This window comes from Malaya genurostris, chromosome 2 (genome assembly GCF_030247185.1).
Source record: "Malaya genurostris strain Urasoe2022 chromosome 2, Malgen_1.1, whole genome shotgun sequence".
Classification (NCBI taxonomy): Eukaryota; Metazoa; Arthropoda; class Insecta; order Diptera; family Culicidae; genus Malaya; species Malaya genurostris.
The window spans coordinates 168,679,915-168,706,525 of record NC_080571.1 but is presented as its reverse complement, the minus strand read 5'-3'; positions in this window follow the sequence as shown (position 1 = coordinate 168,706,525).

Below are 26,611 nucleotides of genomic sequence, written 5' to 3'. Positions count from 1 at the left end.
AATCCTTCCACAGATCACTGAACTATGAGCTTTCAAAATACGAGAAAGGCCAACGCGCTTTATGAATTATCCTCTTTGATACTCGTTCATACCAAACATTTCAGAAAAGTTTAATTTTGAACTATTTGAGATTATGTCACACAACTGAAAATTTTATCATAAGATTTTGATTATATTCTCGATACAACAAGAGATATTCACGATAGAAAACTTATCATTCTCTCAGAGGGTAAATTTTGAAAAGGCGCCCCATAGTAAAGTAAGTCGTATTCACGATAAAAAAAAATTAAATCTACACTTTTGCTGTTGTAACTGTTCCTCTATCGTAAAGAACGACGTGAAGCTCATCCAACGGTTTCCAATTCGCAGTCTTATGGTATTGTTTTCTGCTATCTCAGTTGCTCTGCCGTCGTTGTGATCAACATTGAACTTGGTGTGCTGCCTGTACCTGACCCCAGGTACAGGGCTATTGCCCTTGGTGGTGAACAAATGTGATGCTTGCAGTGTAGCACCTCGCGATATATAGTTATGGACTAAATTCATGCAAACTAAGCGTCTCGCACTTGCCAACAGACGACGTGGCGTGAGACAGGAAACAACGTAAGCACTATCCCGGCTAGCAACGAAACCAGATACCAGGCACATTATCTGCATCATCAGCACCCTTGGTTCCAACAGGTTAGGTTAGCGTCAGGTAGCTTAGGCAGTTTTCAGCTATTCTTTTATCAGAAGTGTACAAAGAAGGTTCCTTTGTTAATAATAGTAATAAAACAGTTTTTTAAAACTCGCTCCCGCGAACCAAGAACGTAATTGGCGCAGCCGTCCGGGAATCGGCTTAGTGAATTTACATGCGATAACATCGGACTTGTGTATAAAGTGAACTCTTATACTTTAAGTGATTCCGCGAAAGCATCAACGTCTCGAAAGTGTGTACGTCGAGTTGAGAATCCCCCCGAGTGTAACCATCTGGACAACCAGCAACGTCAGCCGAACAGGACACGACAGCACCGTGAGTAACAACACGTTAATCATTTAAGTAGCCTTCATTGCCGACCTTCGCGAACCATACTTTGGTTATGCACAGGCGGCGCGCACAAAAGATCTGGAGGACGCACACGCCTTCATGTGCAAATTTTGAAGCAAATAAATAAAGGCGAATAATATGAACCAGCCGAAATTCGTAAAATCAAACCCCAACAGACAAAACCCAAATGATGAACCTAACTTTAACAAACAAACTTCTAACGACAAGCCGGAACCTTTCTACAATCAACAACCACCCACCATACCCATGGACGTAGATACATCGATCAGGAGTAGACTCACTTTGAACAAAAAAAGCGATTAATAATAGTGAAACGGTAGCCGATTCCGACAACTCGGAGCAGTCAGACGAAGAGGAGGAAAATGAAGTAAATTTTCGCCTAACAACTCAGAACATCCCCGAAACAAGGGGCTGGGGTCCACTAGGAGATTGATAGTACCTATTAGCTCTCTCCGGACAGTACCAGCCTAGATGCCGTGTGGAATCCGGCGGAAAAAATTGAACCAAGAATAGATCCACTGGGTTCCTGCTTCCATGTCGTAAAAGGCGACAATTGCAGGAATTTCTTTTTCCTTTCAGTTATCAGATATTTTCATTGTTTCATTTCTGATTACTCTATTTTACTAAATTATCTCTTCATTCAACCTGTCAATTTCCGTCTAACTTCGAAAAAAAGTTTTATTTGGAATGTTTTCTTCTTCCATGTTATTGATTGTCTGTCAGGATTATAAATTGAATGATGAAAAAATAAATAATCTAAAACTATTGCGCAAATCCGTTGATATTACAAAGTTAATAACAGAGATAACATATATCGATATGTTGAACACGTAGTAAAAAACACTTGATATTAATATTTCAAACAATAAATTAAAATTTTTCTCGGTAGCCGGCTGCCCAGATCAACCAATATAACCAATTAATAATTAATAAGTAATTAAAATAATAAAGCGGAAATAATAAAGAATATTAATTAATAAATAACGATTTTATAACAACTGTTTAGAATATGTCAATGCAATGAATCAACTATTTTGTCTAAATCCTATTCACTCGTTTATTTTGTAACACGTAATTTCATTTATAAAACATAGGTAAGTTTTTATTCGTTACGCGATAGTATTGCAAATCTTTCTTCAGTTTACTCGAATAAGAGCTGTGAATCAAGACTTTCCGGGACTTCAATATAGGATATTGTTGAAACGTTTACTCGGGAAATCAGTGAGTTTAGTGGTGCATCCGAGCATCTTGAAACCGGAACATACTGAGTCGCGCGCGAATACGACCAATACTGAGTTTTTTACTAACAAATATCCTTCTCCCGTGACACTTGTGGAGTGCGCAGTGGTATGTACGGCCTCTAGTAACAACAAGTGTTGGACTAACATCTCTTCCCATTCCTTAGACGATCTACGTTCGGGCCTGGCTGGCGCCGGTACTGATCAATGAATTCTGGGATTACCAGAAGATGTACATTGAAGGACGATTTACCAGTCCCAGGATGGATCATCTAAAAACTCCCTGTAAAATTTCAGCTAATCCCGAGAGATTCAGAGGGTGGTCGCTCAAGCTCAAGCTCAAGCTCAACAACTCAGAACATCCCCGAAACATGAATTATCTCCCATATTTAAAAACACAACATAAAATAAAATTGCTCTTAGATACAGGAGCTAATAAGAATACCATTAAACCGGGAATAATCCCCAACACAAAAATAACCAAAAATACAAGCGTGAAAAATATCACTGGCGCACACAACATCAATCGCAAAGGAGAAGTCAACTTACTTGGTTTTCGCATCTTTAAATAAATCTATTTCGAAGCAAATTTTCACAATTTTTTTGAAGGAATAATTGGCTCAGAATTCTTCGCTAAAACAAATACTGTAGTTAATTACAAAACAGAAATAATATCGATAGCAGGTCACACGATACCTTATTGCAAATATTACCCACGGAAGAAAAGTTTTAACCATATAATAACTCTTCCAAGTAACAGAAATGGAGACTGGTTTGTCCCGAAACCTACAGAACTATGCAAAAACATACTCGTCGAGTCTGGCTTATACCAATCAAAAAATAAACTTACTTCTCTTCTTGTCAGAACAAACAGTCCTAAAAAACCACTTAAGAAAATTCCAATCAAAGTCAACAACTTCGAAACACATTATTTCTTTTCGCAAAAAACAGAAAACTCACCCAAATTTAAAGATAACATAAAAACCTTAATTCGAACCGACCATCTTTCTAACCTAGAAAAAGCCGAACTACTACAGGTACTCACCGATCATCATAAAGTTAGTTGGGGATATTAAAAGAAGACGAAAAACTGACCTCGACAACCAAAAAAAAGCATAAGATCCAAACAACTAGCGACAGACCAATCTATACTAAAACCTATCGCTATCCGCACATTCATAAAGAAACCGTTAAAGAGCAAATTCAAGAAATGTTCGAGAACGGAATAATAACACACAAAAGAAGTTTCGCGTAATTATAGACTACAGGAAACTGAACGAAGTAACAATAGACGACAAACACCCTATACCACAAATCGAAGATATACTCGACAATTTAGGACATTCACAATATTTCACCACTATCGACCTAAAATCAGGATTCCACCAAATCGAAGTGGACGATGAATCGAGACAAAAAAAACGGCATTTAGTACCGATCTCGGACACTACGAATTCTTGCGGATGCCGTTCGGCCTCAAAAATGCTCCGGCTACTTTTCAAAGGGCCATGAACGCCATCTTAGGAGAACTAATCGGCAAAATTTGTTATGTATACCTAAACGACGTAATCGTTTTCGGCAGGGACCATTTAAAAAATCTGAAAAACGTATTGGAAAGATTGGAAAACGCGTCGACAAATCGACAAATGCGATTTTTTTCAAAAAACACATTTTTCTCGGACACATAAAAACTCCCGACGGTATATAACCCAACATAGAAAAAATTAAGGAAATACAAAATTGGCAATTGCCAACTTCAGAAAAACAAATCAAACAATTTCTAGGACTCTTAGGCTACTACAGGAAATTTATAAAAGATTACGCAGAACTTACAAAACCCATGACCCAATACCTCAAAAAAGAAAAAAACACTAAATGCTAACGACCCACAATTCATAGAAACTTTCTAAAAATGCAAAAAAAAAATCCTAGTCGGCGACCCCATACTCAGATACCCCGACTTATTATTAATATTATATCGTTTATTTATCCCCGGTTTTAACCTAATTCTGGTCGTTCACCGGGTAATGATACCCCGACTTCACCAAACCCTTCATTTTGACGACCGACGCGTCTAATTACGCATTGCGCGCTGTATTATCCCAAATACACGAACAAAAAGACCATCCCATCGCTTTCGCATCCCGTACGTTAAATAAACACGAAATCAACTATTCCACAACAGGAAAAGAGGCGCTAGCCATAATTTGGGCCGTAGAGAAATTCAAACCGTATTTATACGGAAACAAATTCACTCTCATAACGGATTATAAACCTTTGATTTTTATGAAAAATTCGAAAAAACAGAAAATAATCCGCTGGTGATTAAACCTAGAAAACTACGACTACGACGTAGTATACAGAACAGGTAAAACATACGTCGTTACCGACGCCTTAAGCCGAATGATCGACGTCAATGCAAACGAAACAGACGAAACCTCAAGCCTCTCAGACTCCCAAATCAACAACGCTGATACATTCGACGACTTCTACATCCACTGTACCGAAAGACCCATCAATAACTTCAGAAACCAAATAATATTCCGAGAAGCTACCTGCAATTCAGACATCACCGAACAAATTTTTCCAAACTATAGAAGAACAACTATCTACCGTGGTTCTTTTAACCATGAAACCATTACAGACGCTCTGAAAACATATCATAACGGAAGGCAGACAGCCTTACAAGCCCCAAAAAATATGTTGCAAATGAAATATAGAGATCATTTCTAAAACTCTACCTCCCACTTTGTCATAACACAAAATACAGTAGAGGACGTGATCGTGGAAGAGAGACAAGATCAAATTATAAAAAGGCGAGTGGGTAATGTCAGAGACATAACTGGATGTCGTGAATACGAAAACAACTAACATGTTCCTTAACACTTCCGAATATCAATTAGTTGATCAATTGTATGAATTATGCAAGCATTCCCCTTTTCCACATTTTTCGTAACAACGTAGAAAGCTTCACTTGATCTAGATTACTGTGAATTTCATAAAGCGAAAAGTGCAAAAATCAAATCAAACAGTTCTATATTTGCACTAAACTGAGGATATCTCCCTTCGATTTGCGAGCAAGAAATCCTAATAGTTCTTTAGAAAACTTTTAGAGCCATTAGAACGGCTGATTTTGTGTAATGCTCCAGCGTAATCGCTCTTGTCGGAGGCGAAACTAGCTTCGCAAACGACACAAAATACATCTGCTAGCAGTGGCGATAGAATCCAAATTGATCCAATTTTTGCATTTTTTTTGCATAAATATCTGTTTATTAATCTTAGTTTTGTGTATTACATCCACCTTTTACAGTACAAGTGTTTTGACCCTTTGGCCTTTCATCTATGTTGTTCATACGATTCGTTATTAATGATAGGTGTTTTAGTTATTCTTGTTTTACATACTAATGTTTAATCATAATATTTATTTTAATTAATAATTAAATATCTACCTACTTATAACTATCCCTAACCTAATAAGTACAAATTTTGAATTATTTGTATTTCAGAAATTGAGCACCTCTCTTCAAATTTCGTGCAGTATTGTTCGAATTTTTGTTCTAGTATATCCAGGGAGGCCATCTCATGTACTTCACTAGTCCTTGTCCAAGGGGGTAGATTTAGAATCATCTTTAAGATCTTACTTTGAATGCGCTGAAGTTTGTGTGTGTTTGTGCACAACCCCGAGAAACCGGGACTGCGTTTTCAATTGCGGGGTAGATGATTTGTTTATAGACAGCCATCTGATTCTTCAGGCACAGTTTAGATGTTCTACATATCAGCGGATACAGAGACCTAATGAGTATGCTGCATTTTTGAACGATTTTGTCAACATGTGACCTGAATATCAGATGTCTGTCAAAGGTGAGTCCTAGATAGATAACTTCATCGGACAATTGAATGACCTCATCACCGAATCGTATTCTACATTCGTCTGATGGAACAAGTTTTGGAGATCTTGAATGTGGAAACAAGATGACCTGAGTTTTTGCTGCATTGATCACAATTTTCCAGCTTGTAAAATATTCAGTTAGTGCGTCCAGACCTGTCTGTTGTTTATTCTTCAGAGCATTGATGACACGACCTTTGTAAAGAATGGCAGTATCATCAGCAAATTTTGACAGAACACCACCACCCGGAAGAGGTGGGATGTCTGATGTAAAAATGTTCTATAGAATGGGACCTAGGATACTTCCTTGGGGTACACCAGCAGGAATAGTAAATCTTTCTGAAAGTGCATTATTCAGAGAAACCTGGAATGCTCTATCTGCAAGAAAATTTTGTCGTGAATACGACTTACTTTACTATGGAGTGCCTTTTCAAAATTTACCCTCTGAGAGATTGATAAGTTTTTGATCGTGAATATCTCTTGTTGTATCTAACGAATCAACACAATTTTTGCTACATACCATCGGAAATACGATCACAATTTTATGATAAAATATTCAAAAATAAACTTTTCTGAAATGTTTGGTATAAACGAGTATCAAAGAGGATAATTCATAAGGCGCGTTTGCCTTTCTCGTATATTTAAAGCTCATAGCTCTGGTGATCTGTGAAAGGATTTATATTATCTAACTACCAATAGAATCGAAATTTTTCAACTTAAGCGTGTAAAGAAAAAGCATTGAAGTTTTTCAATAGTACACTATTGAAAACCCTGTCTCATTTGACCCATGTCAACACCAGCCAATTAGAACGCGTTCTGAGGAAGGGAACAAAATATCTGCTGCTGTACAACAACTCGTTCGAGAAAATGTTCGGAACAGTGTTTAATATCGTAGTGAGTTCCACAATTTGGTCCTTCTGAAAGGAAGGAATGAATCCCGTACAGCATCCGGATAGTTTCTTTCAATGAAATGCAAATCCGAAATGAAATAATCGACATTAAAATTCTGTATGCGGCTATTTTTATAGCCGGTAAGACGGCCCATTAGAGAAAAACCTACAAACGAAATCAGGTAAAAACAAGCCTCTCAACAAAAATTGGATCAGTTTAGATTCTATCGCCACTGCGAGCAGATGTATTTTGTGTCGTTTGCAAAGCTAGTTTCGCTTCCGACAAGAGCGATTACGTCGCAGCTGCCAGTCATTTGCATTGGTGAAAAGGCAACGGTGGAGAGCATCACGCCAAATCAGCCGTTCTAATGGCTCTAAAGGTTTCTAAAGAACTATTAGGATTTGTTGTTCGCAAATCGAAAGGAAATATCCTCAGTTTAGTGCAAAGCTAGAATAGTTTGGTTAGATTTTTGCACTTTTCGCTGTGTAAAATTCACAGTAATCGAGATCAAGTGAAGCCTTCTTTGTTTTTGCGAAAAATGTTCCAGAGTTTAATGTCGTAGAGAATTACGCAATTTGACCCTGCTGAATGCTATAAACGAATCCCTACAGTATATTAATTTTTACTTTCGATAAATTATGCAAATCCGAAATGAAATAATCGACATTAAAATTCTGTATTCGGCTATTTTTATAGTCGTTAATACCGCCCATTAGTGAAAAAGCTACAAACGAAATCAGGTAAAAACAAGCCTCTCAACAAAAAATGGTATCAATTCGTCATCTAACACTCGATGTGGATAGACGACTAATTTCGATTTGGTTTGATCTTTTATTTTCTCAGCTATGGGTAAAACGCGCCATAGATCCGAGAAGGATCCAAAGGATGCTAAGCATCTGAAACCAAGTGATGTACAGGTGAACGACCGTTTGCTGAGTAACAACCAATACGCTGATCTGCCAGTTGATGTTGAAGAGGAACTGCAGAAGAAGGAAAAAATGCCGCCTTTCTACCTGAAGGGCTTCCCACCAATTCTACGATCGGATTTCAACACACTGATCAGCAAAGGACTACAGGCAACAATCCGTTTATGTACTGAAGGCTACAAATCAATCTTCGAGATGGTACGTGTGCATCATTGAAGCGAGATCTGGTTATGCTCACTCGACGACAGAACAAATTCATCATTGCTGGGGACCTCAACGCACGGCATGAGTTGTGGGGAAACAAAAGACAGAATCGAAACGGATTCGTACTTGCCGAAGATTACGAAGCTGGACAGTACAACATCTTCGCTCCGGATTAACCAACGCGACTTTCCAGATCAGGAGTTCATTCCATTTTAGATATATTTATCAGCAACACCGCCATAGACAGCTCTCCGGTTGTCTTCAACGAGCTATCTCCCGACCACTTTCCAGTAATATTGACGTTGGGATCTTCACCAGAAACAGTGCCTATTCAACCTAGGAGGAATTATTATCGCACCGATTGGGTCCAATTTCAACAAATCGCCGACCAACTCATTAATATCGATTTGCCACTAGATTCCCCGATGGAAACCGATGCGGCCCTATCTTCCTTCCAGCATTCAATCACAGTCGCTCGTGATAGGATGGTTCCAGTACAACATATGCCGAGTTCCTCTCTTCAAATCGACAGTGTCACCAAGAAACTCATCCTACTTCGAAATATCTACCGGAGGCAGTATCAACGAACTGGCATCCTAGATAAGAAGACTTCTTATAACAACTTAACTATTATAATCCAGGAAAGGATATCTGAGCTTCGCAACAGGAACTTCCAGCAAAAGCTTCGAGAAATTCTCCCACATTCGAATTCCTCCTCTGATGTCACCCCAGGACGCAGCTGAAGGAATACCTTTAATTACACCAGTAGAGAAGGCAAATGCGTTAGGCCAGCAGTTTCAACATTGAGCTGCAACATTTGAGTATTCGCTCATTTGTCTTCTTAGCTAAAATTTTTACCAGGTGCTGGGAGCTTGGTTACTTCCCTTCAAAGTGGAAGTTAGCTAAAGTTATCCCAGTTTTGGAACCGGGGAAAGATCCTTCCTTTTTCAAGAGCTACCGGCCCATCAGCTTACTCTCTGCCATATCCAAGCTGTTTGAAAAGTCAATACAAAGGCGAATTCTTGCTTTCGCAGATGAACAGGATATATTATTGGAAGAACAGTTTGGATTCCGGAAAGGAAGAACCATGGCAATATTGGATATTGAAAAGGCATTCGATAATGTGTGGCACGATGGCCTGGTGTTTAAACTGCATCGGTATAATTTTCCCATGTATCTTAAAACTATTGAAAAAGGCGGGTGGGTAATGTCACAGACATAACTGGATGTCGTGAATACGAAAACAACTAACATGTTCCTTAACATTTCCGAATATCAATTAGTTGATCAATTGTATGAATTATGCAAGCATTTCCCTTTTCCACATTTTTCGCAACAACAAAGAGGCTTCACTTAATCTAGATTACTGTGAATTTCATAAAGCGAAAAGTGCAAAAATCAAATCAAACAGTTCTAGATTTGCACTAAACTGAGGATATTTCCCTTGGATTTGGGAGCAAGAAATCCTAATAGTTCTTTAGAAAACTTTTAGAGCCATTAGAACGGCTGATTTTGTGTAATGCTCTCCAGCGTAATCGCTCTTGTCGGAGGCGAAACTAACTTTGCAAACGACACAAAATACATCTGCTAGCAGTGGCGATAGAATCCAAATTGATCCAATTTTTGCATTTTTTTTGCATAAATATCTGTTTATTAATCTTATTTTTGTGTATTACATCCACATTTTACAGTACAAGTGTTTTGACCCTTTGGCCTTTCATCTATGTTGTTCATAGGATTCGTTATTAATAATAGGTGTTTTAATTATTCTTGTTTTACATACTAATGTTTAATCATAATATTTATTTTATTTATTAATTAAATATCTACCTACTTATAACTATCCCTAACCTAATAAGTACAAATTTTGAATTATTTGTATTTCAGAGATTGAGCACCTCTCTTCAAATTTCGTGCAGTATTGTTCGAATTTATGTTCTAGTATATCCAGGGAGGCCATCTCATGTACTTCACTAGTCCTTGTCCAAGGGGGTAGATTTAGAATCATCTTTAAGATCTTACTTTGAATGAGCTGAAGCCTAAGTTTGTGTGTTCGTGCACAGCCCCGCCAAACAAGGACTGCGTATTCAATTGCGGGGTAGATGATTTGTTTATAGACAGCCATCTGATTCTTCAGGCAAGTTTAGATGTTCTACAAATCAGCGGATACAGAGACCTAATGAGTATGTTGCATTTTTGAACGATTTTGTCAACATGTGACCTGAATATCAGATGTCTGTCAAAGGTGAGTCCTAGATAGATAACTTCGTCGGACCATTGGATGACCTCATCATAGAATCGTATTCGGCATTCGTCTGATGGAACAAGTTTTGGAGATCTTGAATGTGGAAACAAGATGACCTGAGTTTTTGCTGCATTGATCACAATTTTCCAGCTTGTAAAATATTCAGTTAGAGCTTCCAGACCTGTCTGTAGTTTATTCTTCAGAGCATTGATAACACGACCTTTGTAAAGAATGGCAGTATCATCAGCAAATTGTGACAGAACACCGCCACCCGGAAGAGGTGGGATGTCTGATTTAAAAATGTTCTATAGAATGGGACCTAGGATACTTCCTTGGGGTACACCAGCAGGAATAGTAAATCTTTCTGAAAGTGCATTATTCAGAGAAACCTGGAATGCTCTATCTGCAAGATAATTTTAAATAGTCTTAAGATGCATGGGAAAATTATACCGATGCAGTTTAAACACCAGGCCATCGTGCCACACATTATCGAATGCCTTTTCAATATCCAATATTGCCATGGCAGTCGTTTTGGACACTGATTTGTTTTGCTGGATGACGTTGTTAACCCTTGTGAGTTGGTGGATGGTGGTTCTTTCTTTCCGGAACCCAAACTGTTCTTCCAGTAATATATCCTGTTCATCTGCGAAAGCAAGAATTCGCCTTTGTATTGACTTTTCAAACAGCTTGGATATGGCAGAGAGTAAGCTGATGGGCCGGTAGCTCTTGAAAAAGGAAGGATCTTTCCCCGGTTCCAAAACTGGGATAACTTTAGCTAACTTCCACTTTGAGGGGAAGTAACCAAGCTCCCAGCACCTGTTAAAAATTTTAGCTAAGAAGACAAATGAGCGAATACTCAAATGTTTCAGCTTAATGTTGAAACTGCTGGCCTAACGCATTTGCCTTCTCTACTGGTGTGATTAAAGGTATTCTTTCAGCTGCGTCCTGGGTTACATCAGAGGAGGAATAGGCTTCGGTTTTTTCTTAAACACCTTTGTTAAGGACCATAAGGGCTTTGAATGTGGGAGAATTTCTCGAAGCTTTTGCTGGAAGTTCCTGTTGCGAAGCTCAGATATCCTTTCCTGGATTATAATAGGTAAGTTGTTATAAGAAGTCTTCTTATCTAGGCTGCCAGTTCGTTGATACTGCCTCCTGTAGATATTTCGAAGTAGGATGAGTTTCTTGATGACACTGTCGATTTGAAGAGAGGAACTCGGTATATGTTGTACTGGAACCATCCTATCACGAGCGACTGTGATTGAATGCTGGAAGGATGATAGGGTCGCATCAATTTCCATCGGGGAATCTACTGGCAAATCGATATTAATGAGTTGGTTGAATCCTACGTTGAATAGGCACTGTTTCTGGTGAAGATCCCAACGTCAATATTACTGGAAAGTGCCGTGCGTTGAGGTCCCCAGCAATAATGAATTTGCTCTGTCGTCGAGTGAGCATAGCCAGATCTCGCTTCAATGATGCACACGTACCATCTCGAAGATTGGTTTGTTTGGGGCAGTACGCTACAATGATGATGATGGGGGACCCGTCGTTGTAATCTCAATTCCGATGGTTTCTATAAGTTGCAATTGAAAGGCTGACAGAAGCCTGTGCTGAATGGATCGTTTAATGGCAATGGCAACTCCTCCTCCTCTGGTAGTTGTCCTGTCGAGCCTGTGAATCCTGTAATTGGAAATCAAAATAGAAATTTCAGGTTTGAGATGAGTTTCAGTTAAAATAGCAATATCGGCATTCTTCTCTTGAAGAAAGTCGGATAACTCAGATGTTTTGCTCCTGAGTGAGCAAGCATTCCAATTTACTACAACCAACTCATTATATTGCATATTCGATGATGAATTTGCCTAAGGCGTTGAGTTGATCCAACCGCGTTCTGCAGTTTCGTAGTTTTGTTGTCATTGTTTCGAAAATGACGATCAGTTGTTCAGCAGAGAAGTCACCAGTCATCCTTTGCTTGTGGTTGATTATTGCCCCATCCAGGAGGGATGTTTGAGGAAGATCCTTTTTGTGATCCAGCGGCTGAACCTTTTGGATATCTGTGAGGAAGTAACGGCAAATTTGGAATATCCCTCTTCGGTGGGAGCCGTGGGAAATTAATTTCATCCTTCTGTGGAACATTCTTGCGCGTTGATTGTTTACGGGACGCCTGTTGTCGAATTTTTGTGAACTCAGCAAGTTTGGGACACGATTTGCTAGTAGATGGATGGTCGCCATCACAGTTCACACATTTTACAGCGATGTCATCTAGTAGGCAATCGTTGGTATTGTGTGAATCGGCACATTTCCCGCACCGACTTTTCATGTGGAAATTCCTCGCTCCATGGCCGTAGTTCAAACAGTTCGTGCACTGTGTGACATCCCGTGTGTGACATTGCCTGTAGTCCTTTGCTGATCAGTGTGTTGGAATCCGATCGTAGAGTTGGTGGGAAGCCCTTCAGGTAGAAAGGCCTTCTTCTGCCGAAATTAGTCGTAGTAGGTTATTCGTCTATCCACATCGAGTGTTAGATGACGAATTGATACCATTTTTGTTGAGAGGCTTGTTTTTACCTGATTTCGTTTGTAGGTTTTTCACTAATAAGCGGTCCTAACGACTATAAAAGAAGCCGAATACAGAATTCAATGTCGATTATTTCATTTCGGATTTGTATAATTTATCGAAAGAAACTATCAATATACTGTAGAGATTCGTTTATAGCATTCAACAAGGTCAAATTGCGTAATTCTCTACGACATTAAACTCTGGAACATTTTTCGCAAAAACAAAGAAGGCTTCACTTGATCTCGATTACTGTGAATTTCACACAGCGAAAAGTGCAAAAATCTAACCAAACTATTCTAGATTTGCACTAAACTGAGGATATTTCCTTTCGATTTGCGAACAACAAATCCTAATAGTTCCTTAGAAAACTTTTAGAGCCATTATAACGGCTGATTTGGTGTAATGCTCTCCTCCGTTGCCTTTTCACCAATGCAAATGACTGACAGTTGCGACGTAATCGCTCTTGTCGGAAGCGAAACTAGCTTTACAAACGACACAAAATACATCTGCTCGCAGTGGCGATAGAATCTAAACTGATCCAATTTTTGTTGAGAGGCTTGTTTTTACCTGATTTCGTTTGTATGTTTTTCACTAATGGGCCATCTTACCGGCTATAAAAATAGCCGCATACAGAATTTTAATGTCGATTATTTCATTTCGGATTTGCATTTCATTGAAAGAAACTATCCGGATGCTGTACGGGATTCATTCCTGCCTTTCAGAAGGACCAAATTGTAGAACTCACTACGATAATAAACATTTTCTCGAACGAGTTGTTGTACAACAGCAGATATTTTGTTCTCTTCCTCAGAACGCGTTCTAATTGGCTGGTGTTGACATGGGTCAAATGAGACAGGTTTTTCAATAGTGTACGATTGAAAAACTTCAATGCTTTTTCTTTACAAGCTTAAGTTGAAAAATTTCGATTCTATTGGTAGTTAGATAATATAAATCCTTTCACAGATCACTGAGCTATGAGCTTTAAATATACGAGAAAGGCAAACGCGCCTTATGAATTATCCTCTTTGATACTCGTTTATACCAAACATTTCAGAAAAGTTTAATTTTGAACTATTTGAGATTATGTCACACAACTCAATATTTTATCATTAAATTGTGATCATATTTCCGATGGTATGTAGCAAAAATTATGTTGATTCGTTAGATACAACAAGAGATATTCACGATCAAAAACTTATCACTCTCTCAGAGGGTAAATTTTGAAAAGGCACTCCATATTCGTAAGTCGTATTCACGACAAAAGAGAGCACGAGCATGCCCACCGTGGCATACAAGAAGTAGAGAACCAGATAAAACGATTTTTCTTTTTCGCTAATATAACAAAAAAAATCGAAAATTCATAAATTCATGCATAATCTGTGCGCAACATAAATACGAAAGACGACCATACAACATCAAAATATCACCCAGGCCAATAGAAACAGCTCCTTTCCATAGGGTCCATATTGACATCTTTGTCATTGACAAGCACAACTACTTATCCCTAATATGCGCTTTCTCGAAACACCTCTATTTTAGCGATACCCCAACTCGAAACGTTGTAGACATCCAAAACGCACTATCCCAATATTTCCTACATTTTGGCACACCTAAACTGCTAATTTGTGATCACGAAGCCTCATTTACGAGCATCTAAATCCAAAGTTTTCTAGGTGAACTCGGAATTCAAATACAATTCGCCTCTTCATAAGAATCCAATGGCCAAGTCGAAAAGACTCACAGCACAATAATCGAGATGTTTAATACAAAACAAACATAAATTCCCCGAACTCAATTCTCCAGAAATCATCGCACTTGTCGTAGCTCTATACAACGAAACCATACACTCAGCTACCTCATATAAACCTAATGAAATTATCTTCAACCAAACGAATACAATACACCCAAGAAACATAACACAAGCCGCCCAGAATAACGAGCAACTGGGTCAAAGAATTCAACAATTAAAGAACGCTATAAATAGCGTAGCAGAAAACTACCATTCCAACCAGCTAGTTCTCACCGACCTAGATACAATTACGCTGATCTTGAAAGTAGACACAATAAATAAAATACTACTAGACATCCAGGACGCGATATTATTATCGAAAACTGCAACAGCCAACAGTAAAGTGTTATCATTCAAAGAAGCTAACACCATCAAACAAATACTATAAAACCAAGGAGTCACAGTAGACATCCCAGATGAAGCGCTTACCTATGTTACACCCAAAATAGCTACTAGCAAGGACACACTTTTGTACATCCTACATATTCCAAAACTACAGGAAAGGGAATCGGACATAATCCGTATTTTCGCTCTAAACAACAATAACACAGTTATCAAAAACCATCCAATTCACTTCATCAAACATGGAAGAGAACTTTTTACAAAAAAACAAACCAGAAGACTACGTTCAACGAAGCACATTCATCGAAAAGTTCTAAGACAATTGAATTTATCCCATTATCAACGGAATGCAAAGCCACTGTATAACCAAAACCGAATCCGGTACCGAAGCAAAACTCATCGGAAACAACCAGCTTCTAATTACGAATGCTAAAAACAACGAGCTAAAATCCGACTGTGGTTCAGACAACAGACCATTAAAAGGAAATCTCCAAATATCATTCTCAAACTGTACCATAACAATTATGAATAAACAATTCACAACAAACGAAATCTTCGAAGAACCAGAAGTTATGCAAGGCGCTCTACACAACCTACTTATGAATCATAAACTGTTGGACAATCATGACATTGACGAGATCGATAATAGAACACTGCTGATCTGGACATGGAGTCTATCAGGAGGATTGTCTGTAACGACAATAATGTTAATAGCCTTAAGTGCCTTCATAATTCTTTCCTACAAAAGTTCAAAAGATCGTTGGAAAAATCACCACAAGACAACTCATAAACCCAATAATTCCCAAACCATTACAATTTCTAGAAACCCATGCTCAAGTGCCGAGGACGCCACTTTTTCACCCTCCGGAGGAGTTATGGACTAAATTCATGCAAACTAAGCATCTCACGCACTTGCCAACAGACGACGTGGCGTGAGACAGGAAACAACGTAAGCACTATCCCGGCTGGCAACGAAACCAGAGACCAGGCACATTATCTGCATCATCAGCACCCTTGGTCCCAACAGGTTAAGTAAGCGGCAGGTAGCTTAAGCAGAAGTGTACAAAGAAGGTTCCTTTGTTAATAATAATACTAAAATAAGTTTTTTTTAAAACTCGCTCCCGCAAACCAAGAACGTAATTATATGTCGTGCCTCTTTCGATCCTACGCATCGTACAAATTCTGGTACCTGTAGATCAGCACTGGGTTGCTTTAGCATCTCTGTGAATTTAAACCCCTTTGTCTTCGCACCTTTATGCGATGGCACCTCAGTGACTCGTCACTTCTATGCGCTCGCACTTCTGTGTCTCTACACCTCTGTGCGTATGAACGGAATGGCCTTCGTTGCTAGCTTTCCAGTCGGGAAACGCCCCGAATATTGCCTTGGCTATTAGCACCAGTAGTTTTAACTACCTGAAGCCGTTCTCTCACGAGCAGTATAATCGAAACACAACCTTTTCGCTTGAATGGTTTTTACTGAATAAACCTGGTCAGTTGCTGTGTAGAATGGACAATACTGATACACAAAACATAATTTTCTAACACCTACGGAGAAACACTTATCCCCTCAAAATTAATAAAACTGAATCTTGATTATAAAAGTTTGATGTTACCATTTTGTTAATTTTATGCTTTAATGAGTCTATTTTTGTGAACAATGTTTTTTTCTTTTGATTGTAAACTTTGTATTGCTCCATTTCGATCTTGTAGCTGAGTAATTTTAAATGGACCTATATAAAATAGATCTAGCTTGCGTCTAATTTCGTTTTGTAGGTACATAATGTCGTTCAATTGTATTTCTATTGGGTTGGACAGGTGGTCTGTTGTTGATTTTCTAATTTCTTTTTGGTGTATTAGGTGTTTGTTTGCTATTTCGTGTGCTTTATGTAGTCGGTATTGTAATTCTTTATTGTACAGGTCGAAATTATATATCGGTTCAATTTTGTCTGGGTAGGTTCCTTGTGGTAGTCTGGCTTTTACACCGAACACTAGTTCGTAGGGTGTATGCCCATGATCTGAGTGTGGTGTTGTGTTATATGAAAATGCATAGTATTGTAACCAATCATCCCAGTCAAATTGATGTACGTTGATAAGAGATCGCAGAAACTCTTTGAGGCATCTGTGATTTCTTCCCAAAGAACCAATTGTCTGAGGATGATAAGCTGTCGTAAATGATTGTTTAATTTTTAACAACTTGCAAATTTGTTCTAGAACCTCGTTTTTATATTCGGTTCCTCTATCAGTTTTTAACTCAAGAAACTTACCGTAAGTTAGGATAAAATTTTCTACTAACGCTTTAGCTACTACGTTAGCTTCTTTGATAGGTATGGTAGGTATACACAACGTATTTGGTTAGTTCACACTGTGTGCTTATTTATTTATTTATTTATTTATTTTTCGTCAAACAAATGTAGACTACATATAAATGGTTTACAATGTTTACTTAGATACTACGCATTATTTCTACGACTAGGCTAGAATTTCATTTCATTTTTGGACATACCAAGATCAAGATGTTCGCAATATTGATTGTAGTGGCGCATTATGCGCTTGATTGGGCTATATTTTGCATAATTTGTTCTAGTGTTTCTTTCTAATAATAATTTCCTGGTTGACGGCTAGGTGTATAAAAATTTAGTTGCGATAATAAAGAAGGTGATTGAATGCGTTGAGAAATAATGTCGCTGATAAAATACAGCATTGCAAGGTCGCGGCGTTCTTTAAGTGTTTGATTATTGATGAGCATGCAGCGTGCTTCATATGATGATAGAGGAAATGCTGTCCAGTTTAATTTACGGAGTGCATATAAAAGGAATTGTTTTTGAATAGATTCGATTCGTTTTTCGTGAATAATATTGTATGGATTCCATACTAGGCTGCAATATTCCAAAATAGGTCTAACATATGTAGTGTATAATAATTTTATTGTGTATGGGTCCTGAAAGTTGTGACTGAAGCGTTTAATAAAGCCCAGCATGCTATTAGCTTTATTAATTATGGTATTGTAGTGTTCCACAAAAGTGAGCTTGGAGTCTAAAATTACGCATAAATCTCATACAATTTTACTTTTTTCTACAAGTTGATTTCCTAGATGTATGTTTGTAGATATAGTTTCATTTTTCCTACTGAAAGTAATTGTGTTACATTTTTTTACATTGAGTTGGAGTAGACTTTTGCAGCACCAAATGTGGAATAGATTGATTTCGTTCTGGAATATTCCAGCGTCATTGATATTTTTAATTTCCATGAAGAGTTTCATGTCGTCTGCATATATAAGCATTTTCAGATTTTTGAGTATGAAGGAAATGTCATTTATATGTAAAATGAAAAGGAGAGGCCCTAAGTGAGAGACCTGAAGTACGCCAGAAGTTACATTAATTGGTTCAGACAGAATGTTTTGGAAGCGGACTACCTGTACACGATTCGTTAAGTATGATTTGAGCCAGAAGAGTATGTTTTATGCCATATTTTTGTAGTTTGTGTAGAAGTAATGGTATGTCAATACGGTCGAAGGCTTTGCTAAAGTCAGTGTAAAAAGTGTCTATGTAGTTGCCGGCGTCCATTGCATTCAGAGTGAATGTCATAAATTCTAAGAGATTTGTTGTAGTTGAGCGGCCTTTAAAAAGCCATTTTGTTTGTTTGTTATTACATTTTTAAATTGATGAAAAAGTTTTTCGTTTACAATTTTTTCAAATGATTTTGGAATGCATGATATAATGGCTATTACACGGTAGTTCCGAATGTGAGATTTTGCACCAGATTTAAATATTGGTACAAGAAAGGAAGATTTCCATGCTTTAGGAAAAGTACATTTATTAAGTGATAAGTTAAAAAGTAGTTGTAGTGGTAGTAGTTCTTCAACAAGATTTTTTAAAAATATTGGTGGTATACTGTCAGGTCCAGGCCCTTTTGAGGCGTCTAAGTTTTTCAGTGCTGTCGAAATGTCATGTTCTGATAGATAGTTTACAGAGATGGAGTTGGAAAATGCAGGTATGAAAGAGAAGTAGTCACGGTCACGGTCAGTTTCTGAATAAGATGTATATACTTCTTGAAAAAATTTTGCAAATTGATTGCAGATTTCTATACTATTTTTCATTACATGTTCGTCGAGGTGAATTTGAGATGGAAAATTGTTGCTTTTTAGTTTAGTTTTTGTGTAGATAAAAAATTTCTTAGGACAAGACTTTATTTCGTTTTCAATTTTGCGGTTATATTTTTCATGTGCTGTGTTAATGGTTATTTTGAGTTGATTGCATAGGTTTAAGCCACTTTCTAATATTCCAAGTCGTAGGGAAGGGATGCATTGTGTGTAAATAATGAATATTCAATTGCGGTGTGAAATGCTTCATTTTTCCATAATGGCAGGTTTGATGCATTCACATAAAAGTCTTCAGTGCAATTTGTGAAAAGAAGGTCTAAAAATGCGTTTTGTTGATTTTTTACGGAGCTTACTTGATGTAGGCCAAAATTAGAAATGTTGTCGAAAAAGTAGTACAATGTTTCGTTTTCTATTACGACTGGAAGTAAGATTGATTCATTTTCAATGTCAGATATGAGGTCCGCATTACGTTGATTGAAGTCACCAAAAATATGACGCTTTACTTCAGGTTCCATATTCGAAATAATTGTGTCTAAAGATTGAAAGAATAATTCAAAAGATAATTTGTTCGCATTTTCGGGTGGGAAGTAGACAAAGCAGTAAATATGTTCTTCTCCCAATATTGAGACTTTGGCCCATACATGCTCAAATTCTTTATATTTAGGAGTAACAATTTCTTCAGAAGTAAAGCAAGAGCTATTGGCTATGAGGACTCCACCTCCAGATTTTTTCTGACAGAGAGATAAATTTCGGTCGTGCCGAAATACGTTAAAATTATTTCCAAATGCTTCTTCGCTTCTAACACTTTCATCCCAGCTGCTTTCAGTTCCAAGGATTACGTCGAAAGAGGAGGTTATTAAATTTTGAGGAATTTCTTTCATTTTGGCTGGGATTTTCATGCGGTTGAAATTTTGGCAATAGACCAAAATTTCAGTCACATTTTGTCTATGAAGCGAAGAAGTTTTTGAGAATTCTGCAATACTTACATTACTAATTTCTGTTTCTATTCCTTCGTCAAAGGGCGTCGTTATTTCCGAAAATTCGGCCTTGTAAAATTGTGTTCGGCTTCCCGGATTAGTTGGAGTCGGCGTGTTCACTTGTCAAAAATTTCCCCTAAGAGTCCAGGTCGGCCAGCGCTTCCTTAGATTTCATTCCATATTCCTGATGAACATTGATGAAGATTCGTAGGAGGTGTTGTTGGAAGGCTTCTGATGCTAATAGCATTTTTATACTATAAGTGTCATGCCCTCGATGCATACTGTAGGTTGTTGATTTTTCATGTATGACAAATACAGACGGACGACGTGCATTATTTTCGGGTCACGAAGTCTTGCTTTCAAGAAGCGTTCGTCGGAATTTGCAGATTGTGAAGTAAGACGTACAATGGGAGGACGCATTGGATCAATTTCGAATTGGCTTTCTGTATTCATGTCCTGTGATATTGCAGACGTATTTATGTTCTGTGATATTCCAGATGTGTTCACATAGTTAGTGGGTGGTGCAGCTTCGATGTCATTACTTCCTAAGACCAGAGTAGTGTTGTTTTGAATACTTCTTGTTCCTTTGTAAGGGTTGATTGTTTCACCTTTTCGAACATTTATGAATTTTGAGGCAATATTTACACCTGGATGCCCGGAGAATTGAACCCGTGCAGCTGCTAGTAAGTCTTTGTCCAAGGGTAAGGTATATTGTAATGACATATTATTGTTATTGTTGTGGCAGGTATTGTTACTATTAGTGTTCAAGTTGCTGTTGTAGTGCACATTATTGTCGTTGTTGTTGCTGCTGTTGTTGTTGCTGTTGTTGTTGTTGTTGTTGTTGTTGTTGTCGTATTTGCTGTTGTTAGTGTAGTTGTTGTTTTTACTGCGATGCTTCCGCCTCAGCTTTGCTTTTTCTGCTTGTTTTTCTTGCAGCCGTCGAGTACGCTGTTTCTTATCCAGTCTCGTTTCCAGATTTTTTTACTTCCAATAAAGGGCCAGCTACTGTCGCATGTTTGAATTTCCTTCTTATTGAGTTCTTCAGCTAGAGACTTAGGTTTAGTATTTTGGTCTTTGGTTCCGATATTGAAGATTGAAGTCGATATTGCTTTGACTTCATCCCTCAATTCTTCCAGAATAGTGTTAGGTATTATTGCAGGAACTTTTAATTTGGTAGGTAGTAAGAATTTTTCTTCGATGCGAAGAAGCCGTTCGCTCATTTCCTTGATGTGCTGGTCATTGACTTTAATAAAATCGCTAACGTTTTCTATGGCACTGTGTAACGAGGCCTCGAATGACTGCATGCGCTGACCTACTTTACCGCAAATGTTATGGTCGTTTCTGCTGATACTGGACAATGATTGCTTCACGTCGATGAGCAAGCGCTCGACACTGTCGAATATTTCCAGGTAATGGGTTTTCATGTCTGCAGTGGTCCGGTGATACGTTTCTGTTTGATTTTTTGTGTACTTTAAAAGTTGCTTCTGTTGATGAAGTAGCTTTAGAGTTTCAGCTCCTGTCCTTATTAAATATTGACAGTCGGCACACACTGGTACCATAAATGCCAGAATGAAATTTTCTTGATGCCGCTGCACGCCGATGCAGGCTGAATGGTACGATTTTTCACAGAATTCGCATTTCCAAAGGAAGCGATCGTCAATATTAACACACGAATTTACACCGCACTTCATTATTTTAGATAAAATTTGTCCGAAAGGCTATAAAAAGTCCGCGCGCGACGTAGAATACGCGTCAAAAAATAAATAAATATAAATTACTTGCGGAACGCTCGAAAAAGCGAACCGCACCCGATGACTGTCCGAGGCGAAAAAAATCGTATCTGTTATTATGGGTTGTTTTGTGCAATGGTCCTACAGTATCGATTGCCACTATTTCAAATGGTTTAGTGGGTGTATTCGTAATTTCTCTTTAGTACATTTAATGCTTTTGTTCTTTTAGCAAATTTCACAGGCCTTGATGAAATTATCAATTGAACTTTTCATAAATTTCCATGTATATATTTCTCTTACTTTGAGGTGCAATCTGTTTTGTCCGATGTGTCCTCCTGTTGGTAGTTCATGGTGATTCTTTAATATTACTTGTATTTCGCGAAGGTTACTAATAAACTTCGGTGGTTTGTAGATTTGTAGTGTTTTCAGTGTTTGTAGGACGAGTCCTTTAAACATTTCCATAGGTACCATTTCAAATATTTCATCATTGCAAGAGATTGCTACTTTGCTAACTTTTAATTTTCCCATTTCTTCTTGGTATTCGGAGGTTTCAAACACGAGTGTTTGTCTTACATCTCTTACTTCTGTAATTATACGATGCATCGGTTTTTGTTTCTGTATTTCTTGATATGTGTCAATTATAATATGGTTGTTTTGCAAAAAAACATCTAATTTTTGATAGGTTTCTTACTTCGCTAGGGGTTTTCGTTGTATAAACAGAGAGTTGATCAGGCTCACTGTTGAAACAAGGATTATTATTGTTAGCACTTGAATTTTTTTTTTATTCAATATTACAATATATTTTTAGGCACACTGCTTAAGCTCTAAGATGCCAAGGTTATTTTCTAATCTTAATTAACGACTAACTTAAAACTAGAATAGTGTCATTAGAATATGTGATCTTAACTTCTCGAAAATCCAGCATTCAGCTGGCGATCGGCAGTGGTCGATGTATTCAATATTGCACGAGTCTTCCAGATGGCGTTGGTAAATATTAAGCGCTGGCCGCATCCTTCGGTCCGTGTGGGTCCGCGGGAAACACCCCCGGGCTACAAAAGCCCGGCGGGTGCCCCGCATGCTGGTTTTCGACTGGAGCGGTCTTCCGTGGGCGGTGATGGTGATGTTACGGAAGAGAATGAAAAAGAAAGTAAATATTGTGGAAACGGGGTAAAAAGGGGATGTGGGAACAAAATGTCTGAAAACGACAGATATCTAATTAGTTACCATCGAGATGGTGAAGAGACAGGGGAGGGGGAACGAAAAAGTTAGTGACAAAAATGATCTCGTTAGTTCCAATGAATATGGTGCACAGGGACGGGGATCGAGAGAATCGAGCGGATGTTAGTGTCGAACCTGTAGGGTGATATCATACTTTCTGAGCGAGGAATAACACTTTACACTTGTATATCAATGTGTTTAAGACTGGTATATGAGAAGCATATATACCGGAACCTCAGGCGGTCTACCTCGGGCCCTAAGGGATTCCAGTAGCTTCGACCTGGCGTCACGGTACTCTACGCACGACCACACGACATGCTCGATGTCCTGATAGCCGTCGCCACAGGTGCAGAGACCGCTGACCGGAAGACCAACACGTCGGAGATAAGCGTTGAAAGTGTAGTGATTTGACATGAGCCGCGACATAACACGAATGAAATCGCGACTCACGTTCATCCCCCTGAACCAAGGTTTCGTCGATACCCTAGGGATAATGGAATGTAGCCATCGTCCCAGTTCGCCATTGCTCCATGAAGTTTGCCAACTTTCGAGAGTTTTCTGACGTGAGATACTGAAAAATTCATTGAAGCAGATTGGTCTTTCATAAATATCACCTTCTAATGCGCCCATCTTAGCCAATGCTTTTTCATTTCCCGGAATGGACAAATGCGAAGGGACCCATACTAACGATATTGAATTAGACCGTTCAGATAAAGTTCGCAAGTGTTCCCGTATTTTCCCCAGGAAATATGGGAGATATTTTCCTGGCTTCATTGCCTGGAGAGCTTCTATTAAGCTTAGACTGTCCGTGACAATGAAGTAACGGTCTTTGGGCAAGGTTTCAATGATCTCGAGGGTGTACTGAATAGCAGCTAATTCTGCGACGTAAACTGAAGCCGGATCACTGAGTTTGTACGAAGCGGTTATGTTCTGATAGAAGATGCCGAAGCCTGTGGACCTGTTGATGTTTGATCCGTCAGTGTAAAACACCTTTTCACAGTTGACTGTTCTAAATATATTATGAAAGATATTAGGAACCACTTGAGGGCGTATGTGATCCGGAATTCCACGAATTTCTTCTCTCATAGATGTGTCGAAAAACACAGTAGAATCAGAGGTATCCAAGAAATGAGCACAAACGAAGAAGGATTAATATTCTGAGCCATGTAAACAAATTACAAGGACATAAAACGGGTCTGAGAATTGAGCTCGACAAGCCTTCCGAAGTTTTCAATCACCATCGGATTCAAGATACCCCATCGGATAAGCAATCGATATGAGAGATCCCAGAATCGATTTTTCAATGGTAAGACGCCCGCGAGCACTTCGAGAGTCATCGTATGAGTGGACTGCATACACCCTAAGGCAATACGCAAACAACGATACTGAATTCTTTTCAGTTTAATGACATGGGTGTTCGCGGTGGATCGGAAGCAGAAGCATCCATATTCCATTACGGACAATATCGTTGTTTGGTAAAGCCTGATCAGGTCTCCTGGGTGGGCACCCCACCATGATCCGGTTATTGTACGAAGAAAATTGATTCTCTGCTGGCATTTTTGTTTCAGATACCTAACATGACATCCCCAGGTGCCTTTGGAGTCGAACCAGACCCCGAGATATTCAAATGTGAAGACTAGAGCTATGGTTTTACCCGTTAGTTGAAGCTATAATTGTGCTGGTTCTCGCTTCCTTGAAAATAAAACCACCTCACTTTTCTCCGTAGAGAACTCGATACCCATTTGAAGAGTCCATGTCGAAAAGTTGTCGAGGGTATCTTGCAATGGTCCAACATTTCAGTCACATTTTGTCTATGAAGCGAAGAAGTTTTTGAGAATTCTGCAATACTTACATTACTAATTTCTGTTTCTATTCCTTCGTCAAAGGGCGTCGTTATTTCCGAAAATTCGGCCTTGTAAAATTGTGTTCGGCTTCCCGGATTAGTTGGAGTCGGCGGATATGTTCACTTGTCAAAAATTTCCCCTAAGAGTCCAGGTCGGCCAGCACTTCCTTAGATTTCATTCCATATTCCTGATGCACTTCGATGAAGATTCGTAGGAGGTGTTGTTGGAAGGCTTCTGATGCTAATAGCATTTTTATACTATAAGTGTCATGCCCTCGATGCATACTGTAGGTTGTTAATTTTTCATGTATGACAAATACAGACGGACAACGTGCATTATTTTCGGGTCACGAAGTCTTGCTTTCAAGAAGCGTTTGTCGGAATTTGCAGATTGTGAAGTAAGACGTACAATGGGAGGACGCATTGAATCAATTTCGAATTAGCTTTCTGTATTCATGTCCTGTGATATTGCAGACGTATTTATGTTCTATGATATTCCAGATGTGTTCACATAGTTAGTGGGTGTTGCAGCTTCGATGTCATTACTTCCTAAGACCAGAGTAGTGTTGTTTTGAATACTTCTTGTTCCTTTGTAAGGGTTGATTGTTTCACCTTTTCGAAAATTTATGAATTTTGAGGCAATATTTACACCTGGATGCCCGGAGAATTGAATCCGTGCAGCTGCTAGTAAGTCTTTGTCCAAGGGTAAGGTATATTGTAATGACATATTATTGTTATTGTTGTGGCAGGTATTGTTACTATTAGTGTTCAAGTTGCTGTTGTAGTGCACATTATTGTCGTTGTTGTTGCTGTTGTTGTTGTTGTTGTTGTTGTTGTTGTTGTTGTTGTTGTTGTTGTCGTGTTTGCTGTTGTTAGTGTAGTTGTTGTTTTTACCGCGATGTTTCCGCCTGAGCTTTGCTTTTTCTGCTTGTTTTTCTTGCAGCCGTCGAGTACGCTGTTTCTTATCCAGTCTCGTTTCCAGATTTTTTTACTTCCAATGAAGAGCCAGCTACTGTCGCATGTTTGAATTTCCTACTTATTGAGTTCTTCAGCTAGAGACTTAGGTTTAGTATTTTGTTCTTTGGTTCCGATATTGAAGATTGAAGTCGATATTGCTTTGACTTCATCCCTCAATTCTTCCAGAATAGTGCAGGAACTTCTAATTTGGTAGGTAGTAAGAATTTTTCTTCGATGCGAAGAAGCCGTTCGCTCATTTCCTTGATGTGCTGGTCATTGACTTTAATAAAATCGCTAACGTTTTCTATGGCACTGTGTAACGAGGCCTCGAATGACTGCATGCGCTGACCTACTTTACCGCAAATGTTGTGGTCGTTTCTGCTGATACTGGACAACGGTCGTTTCTGCTGACACTGTCGAATATTTTCAGGTAATGGGTTTTCATGTCTGCAGTGGTCCGGTGATACGTTTCCGTTTGATTTTTTGTGTACTTTAAAAGTTGTTTCTGTTGATGAAGTAGCTTTAGAGTTTCAGCTCCTGTCCTTATTAAATATTGACAGTCGGCACACACTGGTACCATAAATGCCAGAATGAAATTTTCTTGATGCCGCTGCACGCCGATGCAGGCTGAATGGTACGATTTTTCACAGAATTCGCATTTCCAAAG